This window comes from Sciurus carolinensis, chromosome X (assembly GCF_902686445.1).
Source record: "Sciurus carolinensis chromosome X, mSciCar1.2, whole genome shotgun sequence".
Classification (NCBI taxonomy): domain Eukaryota; kingdom Metazoa; phylum Chordata; class Mammalia; order Rodentia; family Sciuridae; genus Sciurus; species Sciurus carolinensis.
In genome coordinates, this window is record NC_062232.1 from 58,780,791 (window position 1) to 58,805,073 (window position 24,283).

General features: G+C 38.2%; 1 long non-coding RNA gene across 1 annotated transcript; it reads right to left on the reverse strand.

Moving 5' to 3' along the window:
* Positions 1-5,235: 5,235 nt before the first annotated feature.
* LOC124972357 (uncharacterized) lies at positions 5,236-23,169 on the reverse strand. The gene is made up of 3 exons (XR_007106451.1): positions 22,931-23,169; positions 16,044-16,274; positions 5,236-5,954 (listed from the first exon to the last, which is right to left on the reverse strand). It is a non-coding gene; the product is annotated as an uncharacterized LOC124972357 (long non-coding RNA).
* Between the last annotated feature and the right edge of the window lie 1,114 nt (positions 23,170-24,283).

Consider the following 24,283-nt stretch of genomic DNA (forward strand, 5'->3'; position numbering starts at 1 on the left):
GTGTGACCTTGGCCAAATCCCTACCTCGGTTTCCCTATCATAAAAATGAGGAGGTTGTAATAGAAGATCTCTAACAGCCTTTTTAAGTATAGTAGTTTAACTCACTTCCGGGAACATGAATTTTAAAAGCACTTAAGTGGGGGATGAGATCCTCGGAAGTTTTGTCTGCCCTATTCCCAACACCCATCAACCTCAATAGAAAACTTCAGCCATAACTCCCCCAAGCCATTTGTCTTGGGGGTCTCCCAGCCCTTTGAGGAAGGAGGAGTAGGCAATGAAATGCCAAATCCACAATAAAAGTCCAGGTGGCCATGCTCAAAGCAAGAATAGCTCAGAACTGCAGGTTTCCAGGCCAGAGATGCCTGTTTATAAGCTAATAATAAGGTAATAGCGGTTTTTCCCCAAGAATTTTACCAAGCAAACCTTGCCATGTAGATGAGAGGTAACTTGGAGAACATGGCTTAGCACCAGCAGAGCAAGGGCTCAGGGCTCAGTTAATGCATCCTGAGCCCTGGCAACAGCAAATGCTCCAATAGAGGAGAATCAGGGAGCACAAGGCTTCGAAAGTTCTTGAACACAGAACTATAGAAAGAAACACTTCTAAAAACTCAAGAGAAGGAAACAAGAAGAAAAGGCTCTCTCATATTGCAAAGGTTATCAACTTTGAGCCAGAAGAGATGATGCCAAAAGGCCTGGATAAACCTCACACAAATATTGGAATAAGGACTCTTGGAAACCATAACTCCCGTCAGGATCTAAATGAACAAAAGTTTACAAGGCTAATTGTAAAATTTCAGGTACTGTCATGGTTTTGGAGGGGTTAGGAATATGAGGAAGAATATAGTGGAATTTTAAGCAATATAATGCTTACAGTAGAAATACAGGCTATTTCCATTCTCAAACTATTCTAGTCTGGATTTATTAAAAATAAAACGAAATAAAAAAAAGAACAAGGCTAAATTCAAACTTATGTTTTTTGTGTTCATGACACTAAATAAACAGATTTTAGTGAATTCTCCCTTTTTAACTAGTCGGTTGGTATTGTATAGATGCAGCCAGCATCTAATATGCTTTCAATTGTGTCCTCCGCCCTCAAGACCCTGGGGGTCTGAAATCTCAGCCAACTTTGCAATTTAATCCAAAACCCAAAGCAGTTCAGATTCCAAGTAACCTGTTACCCTCTGCTAGCAAAACATCACTCGTGGTTTGAAAAATACCATTTTTAATAACCCCTTTTCAGTTTCCTGGCAGGCCCCCAGCTTTACTTCAAAGTTGATTTTCCCCAGTGAGAGTACAGCTGGAAGAATCCAGAAGTGCACTGTGCCACACTCCCACTATCCCAGGCTGTGAAGGCCCAGCTCTAGGGCAATGAGGAAGGCTGGGGTGGGAAGGCAGGCAGGGGGAGGGGCAGACTGTGGATCACAGGGAAATGGCCTCAGCTCAGACCTTTCCAGAGACAAAACAATGTATCGCCCTTAACAGTGAACAACTGGAGGAATTGAATCCAAATTGAATTTTGGATTGTATCATTTTGGTTTATTTTTAAATAGATTTGATAAAGAAAAACCATTCTAATTTGAACTGCCTCTGGAGTGCCATGTTTTTTTTTTCATTGACCCATTCTTCAGATGACACAAAAACAGATGCCAAGAACACAATCTATGAAGAGAGGCATTGGAGGCAGGCGTGAAGGCAAGTAAGCAGAACTTCATCTTTGGAGACCTAGGGTCTCTTAAGACAAGTGCAGACTGAACTCTCCTTAAACTCCAGGACAGTAGCCTCCCAGTCCTGAATTTGCTCTTGTATTTCTTGCCCAGGACTAGTGAAGTTGGGGTTGCCAATAAAATGACCACTTTGCTCAAAATGTCTCATTTAAACTCCAAGCCTTCTTAAAACAGCAGAGCAGGATTTTGGCCAGAAAGTGCTTTCTAGTACAAACACTAGTGCACTTTTACAAGGCAGGTAAAGCCCAAAATTATGTTGCTAATTAATTTTATATTTCCTCCAGCTACCTAGAACCAACTGCAGCCCAACATTCTCCAATTGGGATTTTGCCAAGAATTCAGATAATGCCATTTATGGACCATGCCAACAGCTGAGGTCATGCTTTCTGTCTAAAGGGAAAAAAGAAAGAAAAAATAAATAGGGAAGGATTCGTGGAAAGTACATATTAGGGGATTGGGGCAGAAGGGAGAGGGAAGAGACAAGAGGTAAAAAATCTTTCTATAGCAACCAAGCCCAAACAGACACACATACCAGAGGAGAGCCTGGAGGCTTTGAGTTTGTATGATTTTTGGGTAAAAGTGAAGCAAAATAGGAGAAAGCAGTGTCTCTATGGAATGCCAGGGGAATAACAACTTGACCTTAAAGAAGTAAAATCCTCTAAAATTTGAAGAATATAAAAATGAAGTCTAATGTTTTACATTATGGCTGGTGCAAACCCTCTCTGTTATGTGCATGCCAGGAATGTGAATTGAGCCCTACTTGATTTGGAGTTCTGTAATTATAAGTGAATTTTTTTCCAACACAAATTCAGATTCCAAGAACTAAAAACAACTCTAGGAGTCACAGTATCCTGAACATTAGAGCTGAAAAAGAGCTTGGATTGCATCAGATCTAATTGTCCCTATTTTAGAGATAAGAAAACTGAGGTCCCAAACTGGGGGCAGTAAGATGTCCCCAGAGTAAATTAGTGGCAAAGTCAAGACTAGAACCAATACCTAGTGGGGGTGGTTTTCAAATGATCAGTTAATAATGAACATTTCACTAGTCCCAAGGAAAAGTGAGAAAAGCAAGGACTATGTAGGGATTATTTTATAAAGTTAAATGTTTAAATAACTTTTAATTTTGATATTATATCCTTTCTACTTTTTTTTAATTTTAATTATAGATGGACACAATACCTTTATTTTATTTATTCATTTTTATGTGGTGCTGAGGATCGAACCCAGTGCCTCACGTGTGCTAGGCAAGCACTGTACCACTGAACAACATTCCCAGTCCCTCCTTTCTACTTTTAGATGTTAGAATATCTCTTCTTTTATTAAATGATGATGATAAATGATAATTATTGTTTTATAATGTCCTTAATTAATAAAATATAAGTTGGCAGCCCTATGTGATACCTCAATGTTTTGGGGGAAATTTGTGGTGTATGAAAATCACTAGTGCAGTCTAATACTCTGCAGGATATCACCACTCAATCCAACGTCTCTTCTGACCCTAACCTTGTGAACCCACTGAATATGCCACTGAAGTGTTATATCATGAACAATGCATAAAACAGGATGGCTGAGCTTGAATGTAGGGTAAAGATCAAATTAGAAAAGGAAAGCAGCACATGGCAGAACATGGAAAAAGAAACTGGCTTGTGATGAATACCTCATCCTGTTTTGTTATGGTAACTTCAAATTACCTTGTTCCTGATTTAATAGGCAATCATTTTTCCACTATATATTTATATTTTTCAATTCAAATTTTCACCATGAGGGGAAAAAATCACACATTTCTGAAAGGTAAGCACATTGTGTACAGGAAGCTAGAAAGGTTAAGTGACTCACCTGTAATCACTTGGTTCATATGGGGAATGAGCCAGGAATAAATCCTAGGACTTCATTCTAGATCTCATAATCCTTCCTCCCATCAGTATTTTTATCCTGTGGGCATGTGAACTCATTTTCTGCATATGGCTCATCAGCAGGACAATGGCATTATTATTATATGTTCTATTTGCCCCGAAGTACTCACTGTCACCACTCCAGGTGACAAGCCCAAAAAGCAAGCACCAGGACAAGGTCACTGGAAGTATAAAGACCTTTAGCTTCTAGCCATGCACTTATGTGATTAGTGGGAGATATGTGCCCCAAATTTTCCTATCACTATAAGTATCTATTGCTATCGCTTCTAGCCAGATAAAGGCCAGACGAACAAACCATGTGTCAAAATGTCCACCCAAGTATCATTGTCATCAATATTCAGTGATCCTACTTGTGGTGACTTGACTAATGAAGTATATTGGGAAAATGTTTCATCCTAGTCACCACCCTCTATCACTCAATCAACACTAAACATGATCATCTAAATGGATTTTAATGTCATCTTAAACCAATAATTATTTTAAAAATATTTTTTAGTTGTAGATGGACACAATACCTTTATTTTATTTATTTATTTTTATGTGGTGGTGAGAATTGAACCCAGTGCCCCACACATGCTAGGCAAGTGCTCTACCACTGAGCTATAACCCCAGCCCTTAAACCAATAATTTTAAAGACAGAACAACTAATACTAACCAAATAAACCACACAATATAGTATGATACCAAACCCAAATCCCTTTGAGATTTCTGCATTTTGGAACTGCCACTGGTTGGGATTGCTACTATTTGGGATTGTAGCTGGGATAATCCCGATCTGTACCTCTTTACATAGGTAGGAAACATACTTTTTTTAAGACAATGCCAAAGACTGTCTCTGGCTCCTGGTTAAATTGGTAGCTAGCAACTTTCAGGACCTAACTTAGCAAAGTACTAGAAGAATTACCTAGTAGTCCCTTAGCTGTGGCCCAGCTACAAACTGTCTTCATTCATAACAAACTTTTGAAAAAGAAACCAGTATCTCCCCCTGGACAGGCACAGTCCAATACAGACCTTAGACCTGGCCCATCAATAAATGTTTATCTCTGAAACCCTGGTAAAATAAAACAAGGCTCAAGGGCTTTGAGTAAAACAGTCAGCTTCCCAGACTCACATGGGAAAAAGTTAATATGGTGGTAATGAGCCACTTAAATGCCTGTCTGCCTATGTTACAATAACATGCCCTTTTCATTCCTTCCAACAGCTCCCAAAGGGCAGTGTGGACAGCTGTATTTTGTGGGTACTTCTCTCCCACTCCATACACCTAACCAAGGAAAGCAAATCACATCTTATCTCATGCAAACTTTTTTTAAACTTACTAGGTTTTCCCCTTTCCTTTGTTTTTGTTGTTATTGTTATTTTTACTTTTTTTATTATGCCTTTTATCCATTAAGTTTTTTTTATATCCTTTTCAGTGTTTAAGTATTTTTTCCCTTTCCCTTTTCATTCCATCTCTTTTTTTTTAATGTTCTGTTTTTATGGCAGTTTGTTTTTCTGTTTAGAGGAATTCTTTTATTTTAGGGGGTTCTGGGATTTTATTTTTTGGTTTTTCTTTTTTGCTTTGTTGTTTTATGTTTTGTGGAGTTTTGGGTGGTTTTGTTCCTTTTTTACTTGTAGTTTTTTTTTAATTTTTCTTTTCCAGTTTTTTTCCCCATTTTTAAATTTCCCATTTTTCTTTCCTTGGGTTTTGGATTTTAATTGTGTTTTACTTCTTTGTTTTTCAGGGGTTATGTCAGGGGGTAGGGATATTTTTTTAGAATTTTACACTGGTTTTTCTTATATAGCTTATCCTTTTCTGCGTTATTTTCCTTCAATTTTTAAAAAAACTTTCTCCTCTTATGTATATCATGTTTCACATTTGCCTACTGTCTTCTAATTTTTTAAATAGTATCTTTATTTTGGAATAGTTTTAGGTTTATAGAAAAGTTGAAGACAGTACAAAGTATTCAATAAACACAACACCCTTTTCAATACCACCCAGTTTTCCCTACTATGAACATCTTTCATTAATATTTTACATTTTTTACCATTAGTGAACTTATTCTGATATATACTTTTTATTATTTATAATTTTTACCAAAGTCCATACTTTATTCAGATGTCCTCAGAATTTACCAAATGTCATTTTTGTGTTCCAGGATCCCATCCAAGATACCATATTACACTTACTTGTCATGTCTTCTTAGGTTCTTCTTGGCTCGAACAGTTTCTCAGACTTTCCTTATTTTTGATGACCTTGCCAGTTTTGAGGAGTACCAGTCAGATATTTGTAGAATGTCTCTTAAATGGGATTTTTCCAATGGTTTTTCTCATGATTTGACTGAGGTAATGTGTTTTGGAGGGAAAAAACAGAGGTGAAGTGCTCCTCTCATCACATCAAAACAAGGGTACATAGTATCAACATGATTTATCACTACTGATGTTAACCTTGATCACTTGGTTGAGGCATATTTACCAAGTTTCTCCACTATGAAGTTACTTTTTCCCCTTTTTTGTACTGTACTCTATGGAAGCAAGCCATTGACCAGGCTTGGGATGGAAGGATTATGCTCCACCTCTTGGAAAGTGGCAAATATCCAAATCAAGGTTTAGAATTCAGTACCATATTATTTATTTTGCTGCTCTAATCGTTCCAACTTTGGCCACTGATAGTTTTTTACTATTGGCTCTTATGTTCCTTTGACATATCCCCTTCCTTGTATATTTTCACTCATCTAACTTTCTAAAATCATTTCCTCTTTTTTACATGTGTTTCCTTTTACACTTTAGTTTTCCTTGTAGTTTCACTCTTATTCCTCTTTTCACCCTTGATAGCTTTTAATGTTTTCTTCTTTCCTCCTTTTTTCTTTTAAATTTCCACCTGTGTTTTAAAAATAATGTTCTCCTTTTCCAATAGTCTTTTTGTCTTTTCTCCTTTTTACACAGCATAATTTTATTTTAAGCACACTCAATATCACCAGTATATTGTCAATAACTAGCAAAACTCTAATACATATAAAGATGCAAAAGAATAATATACCTGCATTCCCACCACATCAGCCTCACTATCAATATCATCAGTCATCTACTAGATTTCATACCACTCCTGTAAAGCTGTGTTCCCTCCCAGGAATGACCAAAAGACCCCATGTGATTATTTCTGAGAGTCTGCTACCAACTGTAATCCACAGTCATAATCATTAAAATGAAAATTAGCTGTAATTCCAAAGCCATCATCAGATATTTAATGCCTTTCTATATAGAAATACCCACATTAAAATTACCTTGGATAGTTATGACTGAAAGAGAAATATCATACAATGCCTGTTATCAGGAGTTTTTAGCTCTTAGCATCCACAGTGTGTATATATGTGTGTGAACATATTCCCAAGCTCAGGGAGCTGCTAAGAACCAGGAATAAAAAGTGAGTTGGAGCCTACAGATCTTAGGGAGGAAAACCTTGTCAGAAGTGAAATATTCATGTAGCTAGAAGGTATTAGGAAAATACCAGAAGCTTCACAACTCAGGTGACCTATTCGAAGACTTCATTCTGTTATCACTCTTTTATCTTAACTGTTTACTCTCTCTGTTCAGTTATGTTTTCTGGGAAGTTGACATGTCAAACCTAACCCTATCTGTAGCCAGGCTGGCAAGTAAAACTGAGTCTCCAATTATTTTGCTTTTTTTGCAGTCTAGTTTCCCTGGGTGGAAATAGAAATAATAATCCTAGAGCTTTTTCTGACAAGTCCCAACAAGTTCAGCAGTTAAGAGCTTGTTTCAAGTATAATCCTGCATAGGAGCTAGGGGTAGGGAAAAGAGAAGGGGTTAATACGATGACCCATAGACCCTACTTTGGATGGTGTGACTCATTTATCTGAAGGATTTTGCTGGTGATGTCAATTATGGTTGACACCAGGAACCAAACAGACTCTGAGCTAGAACAAAACTGGATTCCTTTTGGAGCTGCGGAGAGGAGAGAATGTCATTTCTAGATCCTACCAGAGCCTTCTGCTCCCTTTCCTTGTCATGCTATCTACTTAGAAAAGAAGACAGAGAGGGCTCTATTTAAAAAAATGTTCCATCCTTCCAACAAGGAATCCCTTCCAACCCAGCCTGAGTTGGAATGGTACTTCAGATCTAGGACCCCTGGCCTAGGGTACAGTGTGCTTGCTGGTACAGATCCACTCTACAGTGTCAGAGAGCTGTTCTTCCTGTCTTTTGCCTTCCACTATGTATCAGTCAAAGTCTTATACTGGCACTGGAACTGGAGACCATGTGACTTTATCTTCCTTCAATATGGTATTAATTTTCACTAGGAAAAAAAAAAGAAAGTGGTTAATGGAAATCAGGCACTTAAGGTAATAAGAGGGACAGAGTTTTGCCTCAGGGCAAAACATAAGGGTTTGATTTTCCTAGAATTCTCAAGATGATTCTGAGGTCAGCAGCAACCAGTATGGGGGTAGTGCAAATGCATGAGGTAAGTTCTCAACTGAAGACCTGGAGTCAGAAGAACCCACTAATTCAGCAGCCCAGTGACTTTATACAGTCCACGTGTTGGAGGCCTTTTCAACAATGTGGCTATAATCTACATGTAGCTAGACTGAGCAAGCCTACTCTGGGAGGTAACTTCAAAAAGGCAAAGGTAATATTGGGGTGGGAGAGATCTCAAAGAATGCCTCACAAGAATGATGGTGTTTCTATTTTGTTGGTCCAATTCTTTGCCTATGGCAAAGCCTAGCTGATGGCATAGCCTTTGCCTATGGCAAAGAATAGCTGTTTACAAGGGCAGATGAATGTGAAGGAAGCTAGGAAGGCCTCCTCCCAAACATCAGCCTCTTTGAGACTAGACATTTCACTGTTAGTTTAAGCATTGTGAATTCCTTGGGCTGCCTTTGGAAAAGGTATATTCAATCCTGGACACCATAGATCCTAAAGTGGAGAAGGAGGCCCAACAGGGAAGTTTTCCCTTTAGAATGTAAAATACTTCCTTCAAGTGAACCAAAGACTATTTATAGAGCAGGAAGTGACCTTAGAGATCTTTTAAGTCACCTTGAAACTTAACTATAATAAACAATTTCCACAGACTAACAATTGGAAATGAGGGGGAGAGATTAAGCTGGAAATAGACAGAGGCTCTAGGCTATGTAGGAAGGCTAAACCCAGAAAAGATTTTCATTTTCAGGAAGTGGGTAGTATATGATCTTGAAGGGAAGAGGCAAGATGGCAATTGGTAAGATAAAGGGGCACAGGCAAAGACAGGCCAGTGCATACACAGCAAGAATTATGTGGAGGTCTAATATTAAAATACAATTTGCAATGAATTCCAATGGTGCAGAAAACTCTTGAATGACCAGACACAAACATGATTTTTCTTTGCTTTAGGTCCCTCAAAGTAATTGAATTAGGATGTTTTTGTTTAAACAAACATCCACCTGAACCCAATCATAGTCATAACCCATTCTAATAAAGCAATGGGTAGGAATAGTAGCAAATGTCTATGTTTATCTCTATGTGAAATACAAAATACAGAATGTACACTTTTGAGGTTTGTTATGGACCTATTGAGAAGGTTTTAAAGACACAATAAGATTTCTCAGAAGACATGGGGGAAATTGCAATAGTAAGATTCTCTCCTGATAAGTTCCCTTCCCCTGCCTGATGTCTTGTTGTGAGTATTGAGTATTAATGTTTGGGGAGAAATGGGCAATGGGAAAGCAGACTTTTCAGAAGAGTATTTAGAAATTTATGCACTTCGACTATATGATTTGAAGGTTTTGGAGTTTTTTTCTTTATTTGAAAGAGTAACATACACACATAGCAAACAATTTTAACATGTCACAAAGAGTATATGCAGCTTTAAAGTCAGTTAACTTTGCTAGTGGAAAACACTGTTAAAAGTTCCTTGTGTTACCTTCCAGAGATAGTTGACTTTTACAAGCATACATCTACTAATTATAATTTGAGATCACACAAAACCTTTGTGAAGGCTTCTCCTTATGTGAAGTTTGCTTCAGAGCAATACTGGATTTCCACAGAAATGGTCTACACCATGTGACCAAAACAATCTCCAAAGACTCAGTCAGGTACCAGTCTCTTATTCTCCGTCACACACCAAACCCATGCTATTAATTAAAGCAGGAGGGGTAAAGCAGGATAGACCCTGGGAATTGTAACACTGTGTCTTTCTCTTAGGAAAATGAGGATATTAGTACTGCCATGGTTTAGATGTGGTTTGAGTGTATCCCAAGGCTTCATATGTTCACATTTAATCCCCATTGTAAGGCATTAAGAGGATGGAAAATTAATCCAAATATGGCATTTAAAGGTGGGGCCTTTGGGAGGTAAAGTTTAGACAAGGTCATTAGGATGGAGCCCCCATGGTTGAATCCTGGTGAATTAACAAGAAGAGGGAGAGAAACCAGACACACAGATAAACATGTGCTTCCTCTCTCTTGCTATGTGATGTTCTGCTCCATCTTAGGACCTGCCCAGCAAAGCCCCTCAACCGTATACCTCCTGAAACATGAGCCAGAACTAACCTCTTTGATTTATAAAGTATCCTGCCTCATGTATTTCACAATAGCAATGGAAAATGAACTAGTAGAAGTATCTACATAGTATTATTGTTCTAAGTATTGAAAGAACTAATATGCATAAAAGTGCTTAAAACAGTACCATGCATAGAGTGCTACTTAAGTATCAGTCTCTGTCATCATCACCATAATTGTTATTTCTTCTTGTTATTTTTGTTACTGTGAAAAGGCAGCTTGGAGCTTCTTGGAGCCATTCCCTAATTTTTCTATGTTTTCCTCACAGGTAATTCCCAAGATGGGAGTGGCTACCTGTCACTATTCTTCCTCTGAGATACCTCCCCTACCAAGATCTAAACTCTGGAACCAATTGGTAACCACAGTTGTACCTCAAAAGCTCTGCTGGACATGAGGATAACTTGGCCCCACTGCCTGACATTCCTCTCACAGCATCAGTGAGATAAACTGTTTCATATGTTATTACTCACTACTGTTCTTGTAAAGACCATGGAAATACATGGACAGACCAGCAGCTCACCACACTTTCTGGGGAATTACTCAGCCTAGAACATGTTGTTTCCATCTCCTTTGTGTGATTCAGTTCCTCCTCATCCTTACACTTCTCATTGCTTCTGAGGAGTTGCATGTTACCGGCTAGCCACAGACACTGTACTGCCTTATCCTGCTGGCTAGTCCTCTACACAGCTGGTGCTACTGGCACAGGCTAGACTCCACAGTCACAAGTCAAACATCTCATGCAGCCTACATCTGCCATCTCATTCCCTTAGAAGCCCTTTGAAGAGGAGAAACTAAGCTCACAGATACACAGCACAGCTTCTCTCACCTACTTCTGTGTCCTGGAAGGTAAGGGGATGAAAACTAATAGACTAGCCTTCCCTGCTAATGCATCTCATCACCAACATCTTACTTCTTGGTTTCTCCCAAACATAAATTGAATCTTTGACTCCTGATGCAAGTCTTTATATGATAATGGAGGAACATGAACATCATTAACTATGGAGCCCCGCTTCCATAACTCAACACCAGTGACCTGTTCCTACACTTTAGTTATCCACATCCCAGGTGTTTTCATTGCCTTGAAACTACTCTAACTCCGTAATCTTAAATTTGTATATCACACTCTTTGGTTACTTTTTTTTTTTCTACTGAGGACTTTTATTTCCTTGACATTGCTATTCCTATTCTTTGATCTCCTGATTTCTCCCAATTTATCCATCCCTTCAAGCATAATTATCTTCTCTGCTAGGCCTAGGTCCTACAGTCCATTACTTCAACCACTGTCCTTTCCATAACTTAGCTACATTTTGACTTGATGGCACTTAAAAATTCATGATCCCCTGCTTCAGGAGAGTTCTGTGTCCTGCATCAGTTTTTTTCCTGGAGTTCTTGGCCAGCTTCTGCTTTTATCTCCTTTTATATCCTCAGAGATCTAACTTCTGAATCTTCACCCCTTCCCTCTTTAATGGTTCTTTCTCCTCTCTACAATAATATGCTCATATCTCTCATCATTCAAGAAGCGGTCCCTCAATCTTACTTCTCTGCTCTCTCTCCTTCTTAACCAAGGTTTCTGAACAAATGGTCTATATTCACTTTCCTCAAATCCTCTTCCCACACTCAACCCTCAACACACTGCAACTTGGTTCTGTTTCCTGGGTAGGTCCTCTCCTATCATACCTCTGTCATTAAACTTATTTCCCTAGACCTAAGCACCTCAAGGAGAAGGACCTTGTCTAATTTATCTGTGTGGTCCCAGAGCCTAGCACAGTGCTTGATTGATAGGAGGTGCTCAATAAACGAATTACGTCACAAACACTTACTGAACACCTACTGGGAACCAAGCACTATATCGGCTCTGTTAGAATCCACAACACTTAGACCCGAATCCATCACAAAACCTGTACCAAAGCACCCTTATTCTCACAGCAACTTTCTCCCCTTTTTGCATGTGAAGTTAGTACATTAAATGAAGTCACACAACTCCTTTCTGTGCTATGTCATTCAAATTTTGTGGAATGAATATCTGATAGAGCTCAGCAGACCCCAAAAGTGTCACTGTGAAGAGCTGTGAAAGAGTTGGAAATGGCCACAGAGAGAACTGTTCTTGCATCTGGGAACTTATAAAGGGCTTTTCAGGCTTTCAGAAACATTTCTGAACAGGTCTATAGAAACACATTCATTTAAAACTTTATTTCAACATAGCCGATAGTTTTGCTAAGCCTACTTATGACTGTTCCTTTCTTTTTTCTTCAACTTCTCTCTCCTCTCTGCAAGCTTCTCCTCCACCCAAAAACAAGTGTAAAAGTCTCTTCTTGTTACAATGTAAATAAATATTTTCAGGTATGAAGAAATACGTAAATTAGAAAGCCTCTCTTGATGCAAAGGTACTACTTTACCTAACATTCTTCCTTTCTCCAGTAATAGTGTATACTTGCTAATTCCATTTCTTTCTTCCCACTGGCTCCTACACCAAGTGATCAGAAAGGATAGGATATGGGTTAGAATGGCCATGGAAAAGCTTTATAAACATGTAAGGACATAGGACACAGGGGACATTTTGTCATTAAAGTACAGAAGATGGAAATATAATGGGTGCATATGAGGTTTTTCTAATCTGTTTTGTGATTTTCTTTTTTGAAGTAAGTAGCATGCACATGCTATACAGTCAACAGGTACAAAATGAAAGTTGTGTTCATTCCCACTTTGATCAGATCCCTTCTCTAGGGGCAATCACAATAAAGTTTCTTGTGTATTCTACCAGAGATAGTGTATGCATCCACAAATTATATATAATATAAAATATACATTATATAATTATAATTTTATATGACAAATATTCTACAATATTTTACACACACACACACACACACACACACACACACACACATATATATGGAAAGAGAGAGAAAGAGAAAATCTGTATTCACTATAGTGCAAAACAATAGGATGTACCATTATAGGGGAGGTGTTAAAGAATTAGGGAATATTACCTTTCCCCCCAATATTCTTTTGAGTCCCTGCTTCCATTAATAGCTTTTCCATCCTCTCAGGTTGCCCAGACTCAAAGCTTCTGGGCATCCCCCATTGGCATTGAACTCTTCAATTTACAGAGCACTATCATAGCCCTTGTTTCATCTAACTTTGACACAACACTGTGAACTAAGACTCCCAATGGTTATCTGTGCATTCCAGTTAATGCCAATTAACAATCCCCACCCTATGCTGCAGCTTTTTCCAATTTTATTTCCGCATACATCTACTTCTTGCTACCTCCACTACCCCATCACCCTTTAGGTCCTCATTACTTCTCCTCTGCAAAATTGGAATCATTGCCTACTTCATGGGATTGTTCAGTACATTAGTTAAAATTAAAAAGACCAAATATATGTTTCTTTTTCCTTCTCTCCCCAGTATCTACCCACTACTCCACCGTCCTTAATCTATTTTCCACATTATATAACCTCACTCATCAAAATGCTATAGAATTCTTGAAATGTTTCTGTGTGTCTATCCTCTATTGATCTCAAGATCAGAGCATAAGAATATGACAACTTCCTGAACTCTGAGAAAAAGCACTAGAAAATTCCAGGTACAGTCACCCCAAAGGAGAATCACTTTTAGTACCTCTCAAATGCACTGACCTTATAGTCAAGGGTGGCATCATTGACATTTAAAAGCTAAGAAGTCAAGAACTACCCTGAATTTTACACCTAAAACCCTACAAATCCTTTATGACTCAGTTCAAATATCATTATCTTCTTGAAGATTTCCAAAATCCTGCATACCTTACCTCTTTTCACCCAAGTATATATGGATCATTTCTTTCTCCACAAATTCTGCTTTTCCTGGTCTGGTCCATTCCAGTAATACCCCATTTCTTATTCTGATGTATTGTCCCACCTCCTAAAATATGTCTAACTGAATAAGATTAAAGGAATGGTTACCAAGAAGCAGGGTAGGGGACCACAACAACTGGTAAAAAGTTAAAAACATACAATAAAATGTGCTTTACTCTTCAATAAACATTTATTTTCAAGTTGATTTATTTTTGTGTATATAATTTTACCATAATTTCATTTAATAATATATCTTACAATGTGCTTTATTTCAATTAAATCATGAATTTTTCCCATGTCATTCACTGTTCTTTAAAGTATCTTTAATGGTTTTATAAATCTTTCATCCTGTTTCCATCCATAATATATTCATTCCCCTAGTCTTAGACATTCCTATTTTGATTCCCATTTTTGTTTTTACAAATAATGTTATATTGAAGGCACATAAATCTTTATCTGAATCTCTTTCCTCAGGAGACATTCTTAGAGTTGAATTTCTGAGTCATAAGATATTAACCTTTTTAGAGTTGTTGATATAGACCACCAGACTACTTCCTAAAACAAAGTACTGATTTAATCCACAGGCAGTGTGCAAGAATGACCACCTCATTGCACTCTCCCCAGGAGAGTATTAAGTCTTTTTAATGTTTTTCTAATTTGATAGGCAACAATAATGACATGGCCATTGTTACTTCAATTTTATTTTCTTTATTACTACAAAAATGGAAATGTTTTACATTCATGTTAATATGCATGGGTTTTTACTTTGCAAATTACCTTTATACTTCCCTTGCCAATTTTTGAGATTTACTGTCTCCTTATCAATGTACATGTACTTTATATATTCAGTATGTTAGATGGTAATATGATCATAAACAATTAATATTATACAATTATATACCATGTATGATTATATCCAATTAAGTCTTTTTATTCATAATTGATTATGTTTTAACAAATCACAGCAAACATTGAATTAGTGAATACTGAGCAATAGCCCTGGGGAAGTGCAGAATTAGTTTCCTGCAAGCCTCTGGTCACCTTTTCATTAACCAGTCAATACACAACCTTGTTTACGTGTGTTTCTGTTTAAAGGCACCTTATTTAGTATATATTATAAACTGGGCATGGCAATGCTCACCTGTAATCCCAGATACTCAGCCACCTAAAGCAGGATTGGGGGATTCAAGACCATCCTGGCCAACACAATACAAGATCCCATCTCAAATAATAATAATAATAATAATAATAATAATAATAAATTATTGATTCATTAACATTTAAATCACAGTCAACAGCTGAAACTTATTGAACACATATCATTTCTCTAAGATTAGAAACACCAGATAGCACTACATTTGGCGTGGGCATTTTAAGCAGCAAAATCAACAAATATGTGGAAAACGTGGTACTAATCAGACTGTGCAAAGGTTACTTATTTACAATATGAAAACTGAAACAAAAGGCAGAAATGGGCTTCAGCCAGAAACACGCACAGTGGGCAATGCAAATATTTTGCCACTTTGTGGATATCTACAAGTGACTAAGAAACTGTTCTGAGTATTGATTGACCTTGGGTTTACAAATACATTTTAGTGAGCAGACCAATTTGCAAATATAGAATCCACGAAGGAGGAATGACTGTATTTTTCATGTTATCGACCAATTTTCCAGTCTATTAATTGTTCTTTAATTTTGTTCATGTTTTTAGATTTACAGGCTTTGGTTTTTATTTCTTCAAATATATAATCCCCTTCCTTTGTTATATCATGTATTACGCCTATACAAAGATGAACTCATATATCAACCCACATTTTCTTCTATTCTTAAGGCTTTAGTATTCTGCAAAAAAAATCTATTTAATACAACCTGAAATTTAGTTTGATAGATGTTGTATCATAGCAAGTACATCATCAACCAATCTCTTGACCACTCTTTGCCATTTTTGCTCCCCATGAAGTGCCCCTCTAAATACAGATGAGCCAGTTCCAGAGTTCATCTAAGAAACTTCCAAAACATGCAAAAGCAAGGGGGAAAAGGTCTTACCTTGTCCATGAAATCCAGGTGTTGGAAATCAGGAAATGAGATGGAGCTGCAGACCTCCTACAGCCATTTCCTGGCTGCATTCTGCAGTGAGCAGGGCAGCATGGGAGCTAGTTAACTGCCAGGAATGAAGATGGGCAGGACGCAGTGCTCTCCACGTGACAGCATGACAGTTTTCAGAGCATTGTCAAGGACAACCTGCATCAGAGTCACCTGAAGTACCTCACTGCAGACCTATTGAATCAGAAGATTAGTGACCGAGTACCCACAATCTGCATTTGTGTTTTAGGTTTTAAAAATTGTGAGACAATATGCATGACAGAAAATTTACCATCTTAACCCTGTTTAGTGGCATTTAGTACTTTCTCATTGTTCTGCAGCCATTCACCACCAACCAACTCCAGGATGTTTTCATCTTACCAAACTCAAATTGTACTCAACTTGACCCACCATCTTCCATCCTCCTGCCTCTGGTAACCACTATTTTAATTTCTGTCCCTTTGAGGTTGACAATTTGAGGTAGTTCACATAAGGAGAATCATACAATACTTGCCTTTTGGTGTAAAATCAGGATTTTTTAAATGGAGTAGGTAGTAGGTGCTAAAGCCAATCTCTATCCCAAAGTGTGACATCCTCAATCACTATTTTAGAAAATTTAGCAATGTAGTCTAAAGACCTCCAAGGGTCCAAGGAGCCTTTCAGGTGACCCATAGGGTCAAATGACCTGCTGCTAAGAAGTTATTTGATTTCTTTCACTCTCATTATCTCAGGAGTGAAATTTTCCAGAGGCCACATGATGCATGATTCAGCTAAAGACTGAGGAGATATGAGAATCCAACTCTTTTACTAAGTAAGCGTTAAAGACAATTTTTAAAAAGTGAAACAAGTCCACTCATAAAATATATTTCCTTTGGAAAAATACAATTAGTTTCCACTAAAAGGCATGTATTTATATTAACACATTTTGGGGTTTATTATTGTTCTAAAATTAGAAATTTTTTTAAAGTCTGTTCAAAATTCTAACATGGTAAATATCAATAGATGTAATTAAAAAAAAAAAAGCCTCTGAGAACCTGAAAAAATACTCTAAACTATAAGAGAATTATAAAACAAACTTAGAGAACGGTCATATTATGTTAACCATTTCTATATAATAAAAGCACTTCAGGTGATTGATATGATGCTGAAAATATAAAATAAAATAATTCAAAATATAGATTAGCCCAGAATCTGCATTTTTACCTATTCTTCCAGGTGAAGTTAAAGCACTTTAAAGTCTGAGAATCACTGCCACATTCCATCACTATTTCATAATGATTGGGAGAAAATAATATGGCTTATCAGTAGAACCTGCTAAAAGACTTAGGAGGCTTAGTCAACAATACATATGAGTCTGTGGTGAGGAAGACACTAAAAAACAACTAGTGAAATCCTGGGACACATCAATAAGAGTATAGTATCCATAATAAAGAAGGTGATGGTCTTATTCTTCCTCCATCCCATAACAGTAGCACCATGTTTAGGTTTAAAGCACCACACATCAAGAGTGACAAAACCAAAATATGATATGTCCTCAAAAGGACAACTTAGCTGATGAAGAGGCTGAAATCCAAGACAAATGCAGAAGTATCAAAGATGCTAAGTCTGGAGTTTAGTATCTAGAGATAGAAAACTTAGAGAACTGAATCATTGGGATAACATGACTATCAATCTCAAATACATGAAGGGCTATCATGTAGAAGAAGTCCCTCCACCTAGGCAATGTTAACCATGCATGTGGCTTTACATATCTTCCCATTGGCTGTTAATTCTCAAATCCCTATATCCAGGTAGGGTCATTCTTCTGAGTTTTACCCTCCCTGGATCTGTGCACCTGGACTTTGCAGACACCTCAAACTCCCCAGGGCTACAAACAAACAATTATTTCCATTTCTATAAGTATGGAATTTGAGACCCAAAGAAGTTAAACAACTTCCCATTTTTATTATGCTGACATCTATAACAGGGAGAAAATAAGAAACCACAACATTACATATCTATGTTACAGCTCTGAAACAGAGTAGCAAGTTTTACAGGGGAATCTGTCCCTCCTGAATAAAAAATCTTCTCTAAGAGGCTCTAATCCTGAATTTTCTAGATTATATTTAAAAAAATAAAATTCTGGCAGTATCAGGGACAAAATTATTAAGTAGAAGAAGTTGGAGAAGTCCCTTTCCCTCTCAAGACCACAGTTCCCTGATCTTAAAAAAAAAAAATTTCAATGTCCTCTCACAGATGTGCCACTCTGAGAGTCTATGGAAGACAGCGTTCTGTATAAGGTACAGACATTATGAATAAACACTCATGCCATTTCGCCTGTGTCATAGCTCAGCTGCTGTCCAACACCATCCTCCAGGACCTGCTGGACTAGAGGCTGATCATATATCTTCATGATATTCTCATCTACTCCAGGCACCCAGCCCAGCATGACGCACTTGTCCACACAGTCCTGACTCGCCGCTGGCAATACCAGTGCTTTACTCAACTGGAGAAGTGATCAGGTAGAAGCAAAAATTCTGTGACATACATATTACCCTAGGGAGGCTTCTGATGTCTGCCCCCAAGGTCAATTACCAGTGGCATGACCTTGGGCAAGTCACTTACTCACTCTGAGCCTCAGTTTTCTCAACTTTAAAAAAGGGGGGCATATAACACATAATTCACCCAACTGTGATGAAAATTAAGAAATAATGTGTGTAAAAGCCCCAGGCATATACTGGGTACTTTGTTAATGTTTTCTTCCTTCACCATCATCCTTGGCTGCGTCACACCAGCTAACCCAAGTGTTCTTTTGAACTCACTACTTACTATCAAGGTTCACCCTATACCTCTCTTTCCTGATCATCACCTTCTCTATCAATCAGACAAAGAACACTCAAGAAATGCCCATGGTAAATCTCCGTCTACTGAATTGGGGGATTAAGACTGCACTGAAATCTTATAGGATACTAAAGTCAGTAATACACAGTCAACCAGCTTCTGCTTAAATGCTTCCAATGAAAAGATGCTAATTCTCTTCTAACAGCTCATTTCATCTTTACTCAGCTCTGCTGCAACTTCCACTCAATAATGCCAATCCTGTTCCTTGTCATCAAACCATACAGATAAAATCCTCTTTCTCATGACAGACATAAAGATACAAGAAGATAGCAATTACTTCATCTTCCAGGAGTCTCTTCTTTCTTTCATTTCATAATCTTTTTTTATTTGTTCTAATAAGTTATACATGACAGTAAAATGTATTTAGACACATCATACAAAAATGAAGTATAACATCTCACTCTTCTGGTTGTACATGATGTAGAATCCCACCGGTTATATAGTTATATATGCACATAGGGTAATAATGCCCAATTCATCCTTCTATCCTTCCTACCCCCAAACCCCCCTCCCCTCCCTTCACTCCCCTCTACCTAATCCTAAGTACTTCTATTCTTCCCTACCCCAGCCCCCTTACTGTGAATTAGCATCCACATATCAGAGAAAACATTCACCCTTTGGTTCTTTGGGATTGGCTTATTTTGCTTAGCATGATATTCTCCAGCTCCATCCATTTACCTGCAAATGCCATAATTTCATTCTTTAAGGCTGAGTAATATTCCATTGTGAATATGTAGCACATTTTCTTTATGACAGGTTTCTCTTCTTAATCTTTACCTCTGACCCTCTCTAAAAGACAACTACCATAACTGAGTACAGGACTTGAGGTGTGGTTCTACGAACTCAGAAAAGAGCAGAATAATCACCTCCTTCATTCTGGACTCTATGCTATTATTTATGCAGCCTGAGTTTCCATTAACATTTTGGTAGCCACATTAAACATGTACCCATCCTGTAGAGTTGCAAATTTTCAATTTGTTTTATGAAACTAAAACAAGATGTCATGTTTATTCTCAAATTTATTTTGTTAATTTTGAACCACCTTCTTAGATTCCTGGTTCTGCTATGCAGCATTTTACTTTGCCTCCCATTCCAGTTCTCTCTTAACACTTGATGAGCATACTTTTCTATGTCTCTATCCAAGACATTAATTACAATGTTGAAATCATGAAGAACCAGATACGGAAGCCCTATGGCCTACCACCACAGACCTCTCTTTACAATAGAAAAGCTTAACCTTTTTCCAGTCTTATTACATGGGAGAGACCTTTCAATCATCCATTCACATCAGTCACAAGACTCACAAAATGTCAGAGATACCAAGGAGGGGTGAGCCTCCTAAGAGAGAAACTAAAATGGGGAAAAGGCCTGTGGTCTTTGGAAAAACATGTATCTAAATAATTCTGTTGACTCCTTCAGGGGATGTGCCCTTATCATCCATACTTCTGCTCCAGAGAAACAGAAGCAATAATTTACACCATTTGTAAATGGTTCCCTCATCTGTATAATGGAATTAATAATACACAATTCATAGAGTTGTTATGAGGATTAAATGAATAGCACACAAAACGTACTTAGCACAATACCTGGTACATAGTAAGTGCTCAATAAATATAGGACTTTCTTTAAAAATTCCTGTTTCAGAATCCAACTAAAGAAAAAATGTTCCATCTCATGCTTTCTACATTCTGTTCACCAGAATGTAGATACCATTAAAATAAACATCTTTGCCATGTTCCTTGCTATAATACAGGTATATTGTAACCATCACCTATCTACATGTATTCATCAAGTGACCCTATCAAAAAAGGTCATGTTTCCCAGTCCATAAATCTGAGTACAGGACCTGACTCCCCAATGGGGCTATTTCAGCCAAAATTATATTGAAATTTAAATTTTTCAAGCTGAAGCTGTACTGCCTAGTCTGGCTTACATCCCCCTCATTTATGAATGGAAGAAACAGGATCTCCACATTCTTACATCCCCCTCATTTATGAATGGAAGAAACAGGATCTCCACATTCTTGAAGGCCTACCTCATTGCCCTTCCTGTTGCTCCTTTACCTGATCATATTATTTTCAGGGAGGGCAACAGAATCCAGGTGAGGTAATGTAGGCTTGTCTTGCAATAAGATAGCTCCAATATGTCTATGGCCAAAGAAGAGACTGTAATACCCAACCATGTTCACGCCTATATTTCTGACATGATCCACACCACCACCTCCCACCTTGGGTCACTGTGGTCTGTGATGCTGCATACCACATGTCAGGACCTCTGGAAGCCACGGGTCCAGGGTGAAGTAGGGCAAGAAGTGAATCTGGATCAGAGATTCTTTGAGTCTGCAACACTGAAAGACATTTTATGCTGTGACTTTCTGTGTGCTACTTTAATGATAATCAACAAACATATCATTATTAAAATAATTATTTACATTACAGTTATAAAGTATTTCAATAAACTATTTCTCCTGCATTCCTCCAAACAGTTCAAGTAGCATCATTTGGAGGACACTCTGTTGGAAATTTAAGAAGAAAGTTTCTTTATCAAACTAAATTATGCATTGCCGCCTCCCCCCCCCACACACAAATAATCCCTAACACAATTCAGTTTGATCAAACAAAAATGTGAATGGCAGCTACTTTGCTCCAAAAGGCACTAACCTCTAAGGTTCTTATCTTTTAGGGCAGATGATATTAAAATTATTTTATAAATAAGACAAACAAGTCTCTGAGAGTTTAGTTTGCTCAAAGCCCATATGGCAAAATAGCAGAGCCAGGACTCAAAGGCTGGGTTATCTGACTCCAGATCTTCTGGTTTTTTTTTCCTACCTCAACATTTGGAGGTGCCATTCAACTGCCTTGACTAAAATGGCCACCATTCTCCCTCTTGAGAAATAGTGGCTAACTGAAGCCATCATCCTAAAAGACATATTTCAACTAACAGGTTCTCAAGTCGTGTTCTATCAGAAAAGGATCAGGTTCCCTCCCACACAGCTGAGTTTTTATGTCATTCTAGGGAACCTTTCTTTTTCACCTTACAGCCACATCCTTCTGCAGAAAAGATGTTGAGACATAATGCACCAAACAGAGCTCCAACCCCACCCTCAATCTTGCAGTATTATGTCACTCGTCATCAAAGCATCTGGCCTGCCCACTGTCCCACTGCAGAGATTTTACACAAATTAGAAATGTTGCAGTGTATGAAAATTTCATTTTTCATACTCCAGGTTTCCCAGTCCCCCACCCTTCACATTGTAGTCCCCACAAAGAACGAAAACACAACCAGCTGGGAGAAAACCATATAACATAGTCCAATTTCATCATCAGGCCACAAACCATAAGGAGATATATAACCAGTCCCACAGTTGAGAGATTAGAGACTGTTCTCAACCTGCCACCATCTCTTACATATCTTTCCAAAGAATTGCAAAGTAAACCTCTCAACTCCATTCTAATGAATTGACTGTTTCCTTCATGTCTTACCTATTTTAATTAGCTCTTCTTTTCAAGATTGACCTATCACCTCCTTCCAACTTAAATAGCATCCCTAAATAGCTGAACAATATCATGACCATGCACAGCTAAGGGGGTGGGAAAGTTGTGATTCATGTTTTGAGACTTTATAAATTTCAGCCTGAGGTAAGGTCAGACACAAAGAATGGCCCCAGGAGCTGGCTTGCAGAGGTAGGAATCACTGGAGCCACATACAACCCAGTCTGAGCTCCAGTCAGATGAGACTACTGGATGGTGTCAGCACCCATACTGCTTCCCAGACAAACCAAGACAGAGCCCCAAACCCTGCATTTCTGCCTTGAAATGGCCTCTCATCTCTCAAAAAATATATAAAAATAAACTTTGGGCAAAACTAATCTCTTCTGAACCTTCCCTAAATCGACTCTAGCTCCTCTATTTTCATGTTTCCTTATTCAATCTGTTTTATTTCCTAGGTCTCAGCTCGACTTCTGTAAGTACCTGGTTCCTTGCTTTGGCTTGAATCAGCATAGTCTTCAGCCATCTTCCTGGGTTTACCGACCTCAGGCTCCAGCTCTGCAGAATTAGCTTTAAACTGCTCAAAATAGATTTCAACTGGTCAGAGCTGATATTTTTTCTTGTCAGAAAAGATTTGAACTAATCAGGAGCAACTTCTGACCATTTAAAAAACCCATTGGGGCCAGTTTTACATTGCTAATTCAGGAGCAAGCCACTGAGGGGATCAGGATGAATCAGGAATGAGATGAAGCTGCTTCAAATCTGCTTAGAAGACCAGTGGGGGGGGGACAAAAAGGACCTGATGCTAAGGACCATACCATTTGTGGTGGTGATGCTGGAGGGGAAATCAGAAAGGACCTAACAGTACGTGAGGTAGGATCAAACCACTGTGGACCCCGGGGGAGGGGCTAAAAGAAACTGATGCTCAATGACGCAGGATCAAATCATTGGTGCGAGACAGGAGGGGGAAAGATGCTGATGCTCTCCAGACAGGATCAAACCACTGACATGTATAGGGGGCTGAACAGGGATGCTTTTCTATAAGGTGCCATCAAACCACTCTGCAATGGGGACGGATAAGAGGAAGAGGGAAGAGTAAGAACATAGGGGCCTAGTAATCTGTAAGACAGGGTCAGACCACTGTGGGGGATTGGCGAAAAGGGGATGCTGTTCTAAGAAAGAGGACCAAACCACTGTAGAAGGGAGGGGAGCAAAAAGGAACTGAAATTTCTTAAAGCAAACTTAAATTCCTGATAGTAAAGGAAAAGGATATGACATTCTGTAAGACGGAATCAAACCTCGTTTTTATAATTAATAAATGGCATTTACATATATTATCTCACTTACTCTATACTTTGCCCGAATGGTCGAGTCAGACCATCTTTCCACAAAGACCTCTCTGCAGAAATTCTCAGCTGCCCCTGATGGTTGCTAGGCAACACTGCAGCAGCTGCCCAATGAACCTTGCCCTTTTTGACATTAACCCTTGGATTTCTGGAAGGAAAATAATAGATACACACATGAAAAAAATGGGGAGTAAATTCAGACAGTATCATCAAATGGTAGGTGGGGAAGAGTGAAAAATAAATACACAGACTTTCAAAAATGAAAGAGAACGAGCAAGTAATTAGAAACTGATGGCTATGTGGAGGAAGCAACACTTTAACAAGCATGGTCCAACAGACTTAGCATCAACTCCAATCTTTCATAAGACTTCTGAGTCTTCCTATGGTACCCCTTACCAGAGGTCTTTGAATACCTTTGGTGAAAAAGTGGAAGATCTGATTTCCTGGGCAACATATCCCATTTTCATATGATGCTCATTTTTTTTATTTG